Source organism: Sapajus apella, unplaced genomic scaffold (assembly GCF_009761245.1).
Source record: "Sapajus apella isolate SASKATOON/1434 unplaced genomic scaffold, GSC_monkey_1.0 scaffold68, whole genome shotgun sequence".
NCBI classification, from domain to species: Eukaryota; Metazoa; Chordata; class Mammalia; order Primates; family Cebidae; genus Sapajus; species Sapajus apella.
This window is the reverse complement of record NW_022437008.1, coordinates 5,137,618-5,150,109: the sequence shown is the minus strand read 5'-3', so window position 1 is coordinate 5,150,109 and position 12,492 is coordinate 5,137,618. Positions and strand designations below refer to the sequence as shown.

At 47.2% G+C, this 12,492-nt stretch overlaps 1 long non-coding RNA gene and 1 pseudogene across 1 annotated transcript; both read left to right on the top strand.

The window, feature by feature from the left end:
- Window positions 1-330: 330 nt before the first annotated feature.
- Window positions 331-448, top strand: LOC116530968 (annotated as a pseudogene).
- Window positions 449-3,400: 2,952 nt separating this feature from the next.
- LOC116530918 lies at window positions 3,401-10,854 on the top strand. The gene is made up of 2 exons (XR_004260181.1): window positions 3,401-3,863; window positions 9,839-10,854. It is a non-coding gene; the product is annotated as an uncharacterized LOC116530918 (long non-coding RNA).
- The last annotated feature ends 1,638 nt before the right edge of the window (window positions 10,855-12,492 follow it).

Here is a 12,492-nt window from a genome sequence, read left to right as displayed (position 1 = left end):
CTTTGCCTTTAAAACTATGTACGTGGCCAGGTGCGGTGGCTCACGCCTGTAATCCCAGCACTTTGGGAGGCCAAGGTGGGTGGATCATGAGGTCAAGAGATCGAGACCATCCTGGCCAACATGGTGAAACCCCATCTCTACTAAAAATACAAAAAAATAAGCTGGGCGTGGTGGTGCGCGCCTGTAGTCCCAGCTACTGGGGAGGCTGAGGCAGGAGAATTGCTTGAACCCGGGAGGCGGAGGTTGCAGTGAGCCGAGGTCGCACCACTGCACTCCAGTGTGGCACCTGGTGACAGAGTGAGACTCTGTCTCAAAAAGAAAAACTGTACAAGCTTTGCGCAGTGGCAGTATCGTAGCCAATGTGGTTTATCCAAGGTGCGATTATTGCTGATTCAAAAGAAAGTTAAAAAAAATTTAAAAAAACAAACTACGGCTGGGCACAATGGCTCACGCCTATAATCCATCACTTTGGGAGGCTGAGGAGGTGGGCGGATCATGAGGTCAAGCGATCAAGACCATCCTGGCCAACATGGTGACACCCTGTCTCTACTAAAAAATACAAAAATTAGCTGGGCGTGGTGGCACGTGCCTGTAGTCCCAGCCACTCAGGAGGCTGAGGCAGGAGAATTGCTTGAACCCGGTAGGCAGAGGTTGTGGTGAGCCGAGATCGTACCACTGCCCTCCAGCCTGGCACCTGGTGACAGAACGAGACTCTGTCTCAAAAAATATATATATATTTACAACTCATGCTGGGTGTGGTGGCTCACACCTTGTAATCCCAGCACTTTGGGAGGCCAAGGCGGATGGATCACCTGAGGTCAGGAGTTCGAGACCAGCCTGACCAACACAGAGAAACCCCGTCTCTACTAAAAATACAAAATTAACTGGGTGTTGTGGCTCGTGCCTATAATCTCAGCTACTCTGGAGGCTGAGGCAAGAGAATCGCTCGAACCCGAGAGGCAGAGGTTGCGGTGAGCTGAGATTGTGCCATTGCACTCCAGCCTGGGCAACACAGCAAGACCCTATCTCAAAAAAAAAAAAAAAAAAAACTATGTACAAGTCAGCCAGGCATGGTGGCTCATGCCTGTAATCCCAGCACTTTGGGAGGCCGAGCTGGCGGATTGCTTGAGCCCAGGAGTTTGAGACCAGCCTGGGCAACATGGCTAAACTTTGTCTCTACCAAAAATACAAAAAAATGAACCAGGTGTGATGGCGCATGTCTGTAGTCCTAGCTACATGGGAGGCTGAGGTTGGAGGATCACTTGAGCCCAGAAGATGGAGACTACAGTGAGTTAGGATAGCACCACTGTACTCCAGCCTGGATGACAGAGCAAGACCCTGTCTCAAAACCAAAAATAAAAAAGAGGCCCTGTGCATGACTCACGCCTATAATGCCAGCACTTTTGGAGGCTGAGGCAGGTGGATCATGAGGTCAGGAGATCAAGACCATTTTGGCCAACATGGTGAAGCCCTGTCTCTAGTAAAAATACAAAAATTAGCTGGCTGTTTTGGTGCAGGCCTGTAATCCCAACTATTCGGGAGGCTGAGGCAGGAAAATGGCTTGAACTCGGGAGGTGGAGATTGCAGTAAGCTGAGGTCATGTCACTGCACTCCAGCCTGGCAACAGAGGGAGACTCCGTCTCAAAAAAAGAAAAGAAAAATAAAAGACCAGGCATGGGGGCTCATGCCCATAATCCCAGCCCTTAGGGAGGCCTAGGAGGGCAGACCACTTAAACTCAGGAGTTCAAGACCAGCCTGGGCAACATGGCAAAAACACTGTCTCTACAAAAAAAAAAAAAAAAGCTGGGTGTTGTGCATACCTGTAGTCCCAGCTACTTGGGAGGCTGAGGTGGTAGGATCATCTGAGCCTGGGAAGGTAGAAGCTGCAGTGCACTGTGTTCACACCACTGCACTCCAGCCTGGGTGACAAATTGAAACCCTGTCTAAAAAAAAAAAAACAAAAAAAAAAAAAACAGGCTGAGGCTCATGCCTGTAATCCTAGCACTTTGGGAGGCTGAGGCGGGTGGATCATTTGAGGTTACAAGTTCGAGACCAGCCTGGCCAACATGGTGAAACCCTGTCTCTACTAAAAATACAAAAATTAGCGTGGCGTGGCGGCTAGCTCCTGTAGTAATCTCAGCCACTCTGGAGGTTGAGGCAGAAGAATCGCTTGAACCCGGAAGGCAGAGGCTGCAGTGAGCCCAGATCGCGCCGCTGCACTCCAGCCTGGGCGACAGAGGGAGACACCATCTCAAAAAAAAAAAAAAAAGTACCTACACCATGACACGATCGCGTTGCGTGTCACGTTACTAAAGACTATATACAGCCAACAGTTACTGGGCCGGTTTCCTTTAATCCTCACAGCGGGTCCTGTCCGCAAATCTTTCACAGTACCCGTCCCTACCCCACCTTTCCTGCGCAAAGTTTGGGGTTGGGAGGGAATTCCCAGGAGTTCCCAGGACTTGGGCTCACCTCCCAGATCCCGGAACCTTAGTGTCCCTGGCCTCGGCAATGACCGCCCAGCTGTCACAAGGGGGCAGCAGCGCACCGTTCAGACGCTGCGCGCCTGGTGCATTATGGGACACGTAGTCTCTAGGGCAGCATACGCGGTAGTTCCAGGCATTTCCCAGAAAGCTACGCGACCGTCTCAGTCTGGCCTTGTCCAAAGCTGGAAGTGGAGGTCTCGCTCCTCCCGGCGTTGCGGGGGGATGGTGGGACGTAGGTATTGGCTCCTCCTGGTCCCTCCCAAGCCTGTTCAAGCACAGGGCGTTTCCATTTAAAAAAAAAAAATGGCGCGGGCATCGGTACTGCAGGCCGTGCGTAACCTGAGTCGGGGAACCAGCGTCCCTGGAGAGGCGCCGGAGCTGACTTTCTAGCCGCGGTAGAAGTCAGGCGATCGAGCTCCTTAGTGGCTGGAGCTGGCTGGGCCTCTTTCTTGTCCTGCTTTCCTGCATCTGTACTGGTCCCATTCCCGGGCTCCTGGTCCCCTCCCAAGTCTGTTCAAGCACAGGCCTTTTCCATTTAAAAAAAGAAAAAGTCCCTTTTGTCGGGAGAGGTGTCAGAGCCCCGGGAACAAAAGTGTTGGTAATATTAGAATTAATTCCTCTTCGGCCGGGCGCGGTGGCTCATGCCTGTAATCCCAGCACTTTGGGAGGCGGGTGGATCACGAGGTCAAGAGATCGAGACCATCCTGGTCAACATGGTGAAACCCCGTCTCTACTAAAAATACAAAAAATTAGCTGGGCATGGTGGCGCGTGCCTGTAATCCCAGCTACTCAGGAGGCTGAGGCAGGAGAATTGCCTGAACCCAGGAGGCGGAGGTTGCGGTGAGCCGAGATCGTGCCATTGCACTCCAGCCTGGGTAACAAGAGTGAAACTCTGTCTCAAAAAAAAAAAAAAGAATTAATTCCTCTTCAGAAATCTAACTCCCTTGTCCTTTGTTCTGTAAACTGCCCCTTCCCGCTGCTGCAACCCATACCTTCTTAAATAGCCAATCGGAATCACCTTAGATTGCGTAACCCCAGCCTTTGAGGGAAAGACCCCTGCTCTCCTTCGTCAGGTGTGCCCTGGCTCTTCCGACTGTTGCAGTCTCGGGCAGCAGCATTCTGCAGAAGTAAAGTTTGCCTTGTATAACTTTTCTCCGGAGTGCTGGTCTCTGCGGCACCGAGAACTTATTTCTAACAATTCGGGGGCTGTCAGGGATTTCCTTTCTCCTCTGGGGAGAAGTCCCTGATCATCTCGTGAGGAGACCGTCCCACTGCCTTGTTGCGGTGGCCCCAGGGGCAGGGGGATCGAGACCTCCCCCAGTGTGAGGAATAAACCCAGACTCAGCAACGCGGGCGGAAAGGATCCTCTGGACGAAGGTAAGAAACGTCGCGGGGGCGGCAAAGTATTTCCTTGGTGGTCGGGATATCTTGGAGGTTGAAAGTGTGCGAGTGAGACGCATGATTGCGTGCAAGAAATCTCCAGTAAGGGGCCTCTAGGGAAAAGGAAAGGCAAGAAATCTCTGAGACGAGGATTGAGCCTCATACCAAACCTCCAAGATGGGCAATGCGCCAAGTAAGGCAGGAAACGGGAGGGATAAAGCTAGTTACAGCAATACTCCTGATAGTCTCCTAGGTTTCATGTTAAATTATTGGAAGGATAATGAGAAGACTAAACACAAGAAAAAACAGCAAATGATAAAATATTGTTGTTTTATTTTGCTTGGGAAGTGCCTAAATGCCCTCCCCAAAGAAAACTTGAATGCGAGGTAGAGCAATGTAAAAAGGATACTTAGAACTTCCCCTTCCCGTCTACCTCTAAGGAATCAGCTCTAACTCTCTTCCCCTTAAGAGAGGTCCCTGGGAGGAGGAGGGGGCACTGGCTTCGTTAATGCCCCCTTAACCAGCTCAGAAGTTCGAAATTTTAAAAAGGAGCTCAAGCCACTTTTAGATGACCCATATGGAGTGGCAGACCTGACTGATCAATTTTTAGGGCCCCAGTTGTATACTTGGGCCGAGTTCATGTCTGCTAGGCATCGTCTTTTCAGGGGAAGAAAGGGGCAGGACCCACAAAGCCGCTATGGTAGTCTGTGAACATGAACACCCTCCTGGCCAAAACATTCCTGCAGCAGACCGAAAATTCCCAGCCCAAGACCCTCAATGTGATAATAACAGTGCAGCCCACTGAGAAAATATGAAAGATCTCAGAGAAATGATAAAGGAATTCAAGAGTCAGTGGCCCAAACTCAAAACCTTTCTGGAGCATTTGATATACAACAAAGAAAAGAGGAAGGGCCTATGGAATTTTTAGATGGACTAAAAGAGCAAGTGAGAAAATATGCAGGCCTGGATTTAGAGAACCCCCTTTGGCAAGGAATTAAAGCTACATTTTGTTACAAACAGTTGGCCAGACGTTGCTAAGAAATTGCAAAAGAGAGAGAATTGGAAAGATTGAGCTATGGAAGAGCTTTTGAAAGAAGCTCAAAAAGTTTATGTAAGAAGAAATAAAGAAAAGCAAAACCTTGTTATCCAGCTTCCAACAGGGGGCTCCAAAAGATGGGGCCCGTTGCCGGGAGACCCCTACACTCCTAGACAAAGCCTCTAGGGGGACAAAACTTAGAAAGGATCCAAGCCCTCATTTGCCAGGCCGTATAAGGGACATAGGGAGGCAAAGCCAAGGAACTCCAGAACTGGAAGGGAATAAGGACAAAATAAATGTTTTAAATGTGGAAGAATAGGTCATTTCAAGAGGACATGTCCCGAATGGGAAAAAGAAAGATCATTCCACTTCTTGCCTTCTGTCTCTTTTACATTGAGTCCCACTAAGAGCCCTTAATAAATTTAGAGGTGGGACCCAAACGTGAACTTATAACCTTTTTAATAGATTCTGGAGCAGCTGGCTCCTCTGTTTGTTCCTTTCCACCTAGTGTCACCTGCTCCTCAGAGGAGCTGTTTGTCTCGGGGTAAAGGGAGAAGGATTTGAAGCAAAAATTTTAGAAGGCATAGAGATCAGATACCATTGGGGGAAACAGCAATGAAGGAAGGGTTTATAGTGTGCCTACATTAACTGGTTATAAGTAATGTATTAAGGAAATCAGGAAAAATAAACCACAGAAGGCCGCAGAGGCCTCTGGGGAGGAAGGCCTCTCTATGCCAGCATGTCCCCATGTACAGAGTGACCCAAGCTCTGACATTTTAAACAGTGCTCAAAGAGATAACATTCCTTTGAAGCCCTGGAATGTAGCCAGATATGTAGGCTCCTTGTTAAGCCCATTCCCACCAGGTGCACATAGATAATTACCTATAAAATAAACATATGCTTTAACTCTTAGGAAACTCACATAAACCTTCACTGCTATTAATCTTATGTTTGACACACAGCTTCCCTTTCACCAATTCACCCCACCATCTGCACTATCGATCAAAGTGATTGTATACAATAAATACTGTGGAAACCAGAGCCCCGGGCCTTTGCAGCCTCCCTTTTGCATTGGCCCCTCTTCCCACTTCATGCACTTTTAACCTGTCTTTGTCTCATTCCTTTGTTGCCACCAAACTCGGGGTACCCATGGGTAGTGTGTGGGGGCTGGCACCCTACAAATACAAAGACCGATCAACCCACATTAAATTTTTGTTAATCCCTGAAGCAGGAATTAACTTATTAGGAAGAGACTTAATGCTAAAACTAGGTATCAGCCTACATGTTGGCCCAGAGAGATTCCTTAGCTCATTAAATCTACTTACCACTGCAGAGGAAAAATACATTCATCCTGATGTCTGGTCAAGGAAGGGAAATTGGGGAAGACTCCATGTCTCTCCAATACATATTAAGTTAAACACCCCTAGGGAAATAACCAGAAGGAAACAATATCCCATTCCCCTAGAAGGTAGAATAGGTTTAAAGCCTATAATTGAAGGTCTCATTCAAGACAGGCTGCTTGAACCCTGTATGTCCCCTTATAACTCCCCAATACTGCCTGTAAAGAAATCAGATAGGTCACACCAACTAGTGCAAGATCTCCAGGCTATCAGCCAAATAGTTCAGACTACCCACCCTGTTGTCCCTAACCCTTAAACCATCCTCAACAAAATTCCATGTGACCATCAATGGTTCACGGTAATAGATTTCAAGGACGCCCTCTGGGCATGCTTTTGAATGGGAAGATCTCCATTCTGACAAGCAACTGTACCGATGGACACTCTTGCCTCAAAGCTTCACAAATTCACCCAATCTCTTTGGTCAAATCCTAGAGCAAGTTCTAGAGCAAATTTCTTTTTTTTTTTTTTTTTTTTCTTTGAGACGGAGTTTCACTCATGTTACCCAGGCTGGAGTGCAATGGCACGATCTCGGCTCACCGCAACCTCCGCCTCCTGGGTTCAGGCAATTCTCCTGCCTCAGCCTCCTGAGTAGCTGGGATTACAGGCACGCACCACCATGCCCAGCTAATTTTTTGTATTTTTAGTAGAGACGGGGTTTCACCATGTTGACCAGGCTGGTCTCGATCTCTTGACCTCGTGATCCACCTGCCTCGGCCTCCCAAAGTGCTGGGATTACAGGCTTGAGCCACCGCGCCCGGCCCTCTAGAGCAAATTTCTACCCCAAAATGCATATGCCTACTCCAATATGTGGACGCTTTGCTGGTATCTGATGAGGCTGTGGAAAAGGTAGCTGGCTTCTCTATCAGTCTCCTTAATCATTTGCAAGGAAGAGGATTACAGGTCTCAAAGGGAAAGCTTCAGTTCCTAGGGCCAGAAGTTAAATACCTAAGGACACTTGATAAGGAAAGGCAAACAAAGGATAGGGCTTGAGCTAGTTGAACCAGTCATGTCCTTACCTTTGTCTAAGACTAAGCAGGAACTCAGGAAATTTTTAGGATTAGTTGGATATGGCCAGTTATGGATTGACTCATATGCCCTAAAGACAAAACCTTTATACCTAAAGCTCACCCAAGAAAAACTTAACCCTCTCTTGTGGGCTTCTGAAGAAATGTACCAGGTTGAGGAACGAAAACACCTACTCATAACTGCCCCTGGCCTAGCCCTGCCTTCCTTAGAAAAGCCATTTCACCTTTTTGTTAATGTAAACAAGAGGGTAGCGTTAGGGGTACTTACCCAAGAACATGGGGGCCATCAGCAACCTGTAGCCTTCCTATCGAAAGTTTTAGATCCAGTAACCTGCGGGTGGCCCAAATGTATTCAATATATTGCAGCTACTTCCTTGTTCACTGAAAAAAGCAGAAAGCTAACCTTTGGGGGAAATTTCGCTGTGAGCACACCCCATCAAGTCAGAAATATCTTTTTTTTTTTTTTTTTTTGAGACGGAGTTTTTGCTCTTGTTACCCAGGCTGGAGTGCAATGGCGTGATCTCGGCTCACCGCAACCTCTGCGTCCTGGGTTCAGGCAATTCTCCTGCCTCAGCCTCCTGAGTAGCTGGAATTACAGGCACACACCACCATGCCCAGCTGATTTTTTGTATTTTTAGTAGAGACGGGGTTTCACCATGTTGACTAGGATGGTCTCGATCTCTTGACCTCGTGATCCACCCGCCTTGGCCTCCCACAGTGCTGGGATTACAGGCGTGAGCCACTGCGCCCGGCCCCAGAAATATCTTAAACCAGAAAGTAGGGAGATGGCCCACTGACTCAAGAATTTTGAAGTGTGAAGCTGTCTTATTAGAGAGGGATGACTTAACACTAATCACTGACAGTTCACTCAATCCAGCAGGTTTCCTAACAGGGAACCCAAATCTAAAAGGACCTGAGCATAAGTGTTTAGATTTAATTGATTATCATATAAAGGTTAGGTCCAATTTAAGAGAGACTCCTTTCAAAACAGGGCAACACCTGTTTATAGATGGTTCTTCCCGGGTAATTGAGGGAAGAAGACATAATGGGTATTCAGTGGTTGATGGCAAAGCTCTGGCAGTAGAGTCGGGAAGATTTCCCAATAATTGGTCCTCCCAAGCATGTGAACTGTTTGCATTGAATCAAGCTTTGAAGTACTTGCAAAACCAGGAGGGGACTATTATTGATACAGATTCCAAATATGCCTTCGGGTAGCCCATACCTTTGGAAAAATGTGGACTGAATGAGCTCTTGTTAATAGCAAAGGCCAAGACCTTGTCCACAAAGAATTAATTACCCAAGTATTAGATAACCTCCAGCTGCCAGAAGAAATAGCCATTGTCTATGTCCCCAGATGCCAGAAAGGTCTTTTTTTTTTTTTTTAAAGATGAGGGAAGGCCGGGTGCAGTGACTCATGCCTGTAATCCCAGCACTTTGGGAAGCCGAGGCGGGTGGATCACGAGGTCAGGAGTTTGAGACCATCCTGGCCAACATAGTGAAACCCCATCTCTACTAAAAATTTAGAAATTAGCCAGGCGTGGTGGCACACGCCTGTAATCTCAGCTACTCAGGAGGCTAGGCAGGAGAATCGCTTGAACCTGGGAGGTGGAGGTTGTAGTGTGCCAAGATTGCCCATTGCATGCCAGCCTGGGGACAGAGCAAGACTCCATCTCAGAAAAAAAAAAAAAAGAAAGAAAGAAAGTTGAGGGAATAACCTTGCAGATCAAATAGCCAAGCAAACTGCCATTTCCTCTGAAATGCCCATTTTTCCCCTAACCCCTTGTCTTTCTCCCCAGACTGCAGTTCCCACCTTTTCTTCTGCTGAAAAAGAGAAATTAATGAAAATAAGGGCCAAAGAGAACTCAGCAGGGACATGAGTGTTACCAGACCAAAGAGAAATGTTATCCAAACCCCTCATGAGAGAAATCAGCTGCATTGAGGAACTCAATGGGGACCCCAAGCTATGTGTGATGCAGTTCTCAGCGTTTAATGGATGTGTTGGAATTGATACTCTGGCAAGACAGATAGCTGCCTAATATGCAAAAAGACTAACAAGGAGACGCTAAGAAAAGCACCCCTTGGGGGAAGAAGTCCAGGATTAAGACCATTCCAAAGTGTCCAAATTGGTTACACCAAAATGCCCCCAATGGGTTGCCTAAATTACTGATTAGTGATAGTAGATCACCTCACTCACTGGGTGCAACTGTTAATAATGTAGTTAAAGCATTAATTGAAAATGTTATACACAGATTTGGATAGGAAATATTGATTCAGATAATGGGACCCATTTCACTGCACACATCATTAAGAAACTAGCCCAAGTGCTAGACATAACATGGAAATACCAAGGGTCAGAACTGCCCCTCGGAAAGATGTTGGCCCGTCTCCTTGTGAGATGCTATGTAGGTTGCCTTATTTACACTCCACTGCTGACGTTCCCACATTTGAAACAAAACATTGGTTTCTCAAAAACTATAAACTTGGCCTGTCTTCCATTTTCTCTTCCCTCAGGACTAAAGGCCTTTTAGCACAGACGCCACCACGGGAGTTCCCAGTGCACCCGTATCAGCCTGGAGCTTATGTTCTCATTAAGAGTTGGAAGGAAGGAAAACTCGAACCGGCTTGGGAGGGACACCGTCTAGTGTTTCTAACTACCGAGACCGCAGGCCGAACCACAGAAGGAGGGTGGACTCAGCATATTTGAATCAAGAACACGCTGCTATCTTCAAAATCATGGGCCATTGTTCTGGGAGCAAGTCCCCTGAAACTAAAGCTAAGAAAAACCTAACCTTCTTGTATCTCTTATATTGTCTCTTCTTCTTCCCTCATTCTGCTGTCAGCGTGATTAGAACCCGATGTTGCTCTTTCATCCCTGATAATACTGGCCCCAACGGAACGATAACTAAAGCGCTAGAAGGTCTAACTGGTTTATCCGATGAGCTAGCCAAAAACTCTGGAGTAGACGACCCTTTCACTAGTTTAATGGAGAGATGGTTTGGCAAATGGAAAGGACTCGGGGCCTCTATTCTCATTTCCCTTGCAGTTGTAATAGGTGCGCTCATTCTCATAGGGTGCTGTTTGATACCTTGTGTCCGTGGATTGGTTCAAAAGCTCATAGAAACAGCTCTTACCAAAACCTCTCGAAACTCTCCCCTACCCTATTCAGATAAACTTTTACTTCCAAATAAGCAAGAAGAGAAGAAAGGCCAAGTCCTGTTAAAAGTATTTGAAGAGGAAGAATTACAAAATCAAAAGGGGAAAAATTGTTAGACAGTATGAGTTCCTCTACAGAAATCTGACTTCCTTATCCTTGGTTCTGTAAACTGTCCTTCATTTGAAATAGTGCATTGGAATCAGCTTAGATTGTGCAGTCCAACCCCAGCCAATGGGGGAAAGACAGAAGTAGGAACTGAGTTATGGTAAAAAAAAAAACCCTGCTCTCCTTTGTTAGGTGTGTTCTTGCGACTGTTACAGGTGCGGGCAGCACCCTTCTGCAGAAGTAAACTTTGCTTTGCTGAGAAACTTTTCTCCTGAGTGCTGGTCTTTCTCTGTGGCACCAAGAATTTATTTTTAAAAGTAAGAAGAGGCTGGGCACGGTGGCTCACCCTTGTAATCCCAGCACTTTGGGAGGCCGAGGCGGGTGGATCACCTGAGGTCAGGAGTTCGAGACCAGCCTGATCAACATGGTGAAACCCCGTCTTTACTAAAAATACAAAAATTAGCTGGGCGTGGTGGCAGGTGCCTGTAATCCCAGCTACTCAGGAGCCTGAGGCAGGAGAATTGCCTGAACCTGGGAGGTAGAGGTTGCAGTGAGCCAAGATCGTGCCACTGCACTTCAGCCCGGGTGATAGAGTGAGACTTCGTCTCAAAAAAAAAAAAATTTACCAAGATCAGCTTAGGTTTGAAAAAAGAAGTTTTATTAGAATGCTGCTTGGAGGCCGAGCGCGGTGGCTCACGCCTGTAATCCCAGCACTTTGGGAGGCCGAGGCGGGTGGATCACGAGGTCAAGAGATCGAGACCATCCTGGTCAACATGGTGAAACCCCGTCTCTACTAAAAATACAAAAATTAGCTGGGCATGGTGGTGCGTGCCTGTAATCCCAGCTACTCAGGAGGCTGAGGCAGGAGAATTGCCTGAACCCAGGAGGCGGAGGTTGCGGTGAGCCGAGATCGCGCCATTGCACTCCAGCCTGGGTAACAAGAGCAAAAACTCCGTCTCAAAAAAAAAAAAAAAAAAAAAAAAGAATGCTGCTTGGTGTGGTGGCTCACGCCTGTAACCCAGCACTTTGGGAGGCTGAGGTGCGCAGATTGCCTGAGCTCAGGAGTTCAAGACCAACATGGGCAACACGGTGAAACCCTGTCTCTACTAAAATACAAAAAATTACCCGGGCATAGCAGCATGTGCCTGTAGTCCCAGCTACTTGGGAAGCTGAGGCAGGAGAATTGCTTGAACCCAGGAGGTGGAAGTTGCAGTGAGCTGAGATCTTGCCACTGCACTCCAGCCTGGGCAACAGAGCTAGATTCCATCTCAAAAAAGAAAAAGCTGCAGGCCAGGTGAGGTGCTCATGCCTGTAGTCCCAGCACTTTGGGAGGCCAAGGCAGGTGGATCACCTGCGGTCAGGAATTCAAGACCATCCTGGCCAACATGATGAAACCCCGTCTCTACTAGAAATACAAAAATTAGCTGGGCGTGGTGGTACATGCCTGTTGTCCCACCTATTTGGGAGGCCGACGCATGAGAATTGCTTGAACACAGGAGGCAGAGGTTGCAGTAAGCCGAGATTTCGCCATTGCACTCCAGCCTGGGCAACAGGAGTGAAACTCTGTCTCCAATAATTAAATAAACAAGTAATCACATGGGCCAGGGAGAAGGTTTGGAAGCATGACTAAAGTTTAGCCAAGCAGATAATTTTTTTTAATTATGTTGCCAGCCTGATCCATCCATTATAAAACCATAGTCAAAGTTCAGAAAAGAGGTCTGGTGTTCTGTTACTTCCCCCTTCTCCCTCTCTCTGCTCCACAAACACAATTTTTCTTTCCTAATTGCAAAAGCCCTTCCTTGTTACTGAACTCAAAAGGCAATTTTCCACCTCAGTGTACTGGTCCTGCAATAACAGCTGACATTTAGACAAGCAGTTCTTTTTTTTTTTTTTTTTTTTTTTTTTT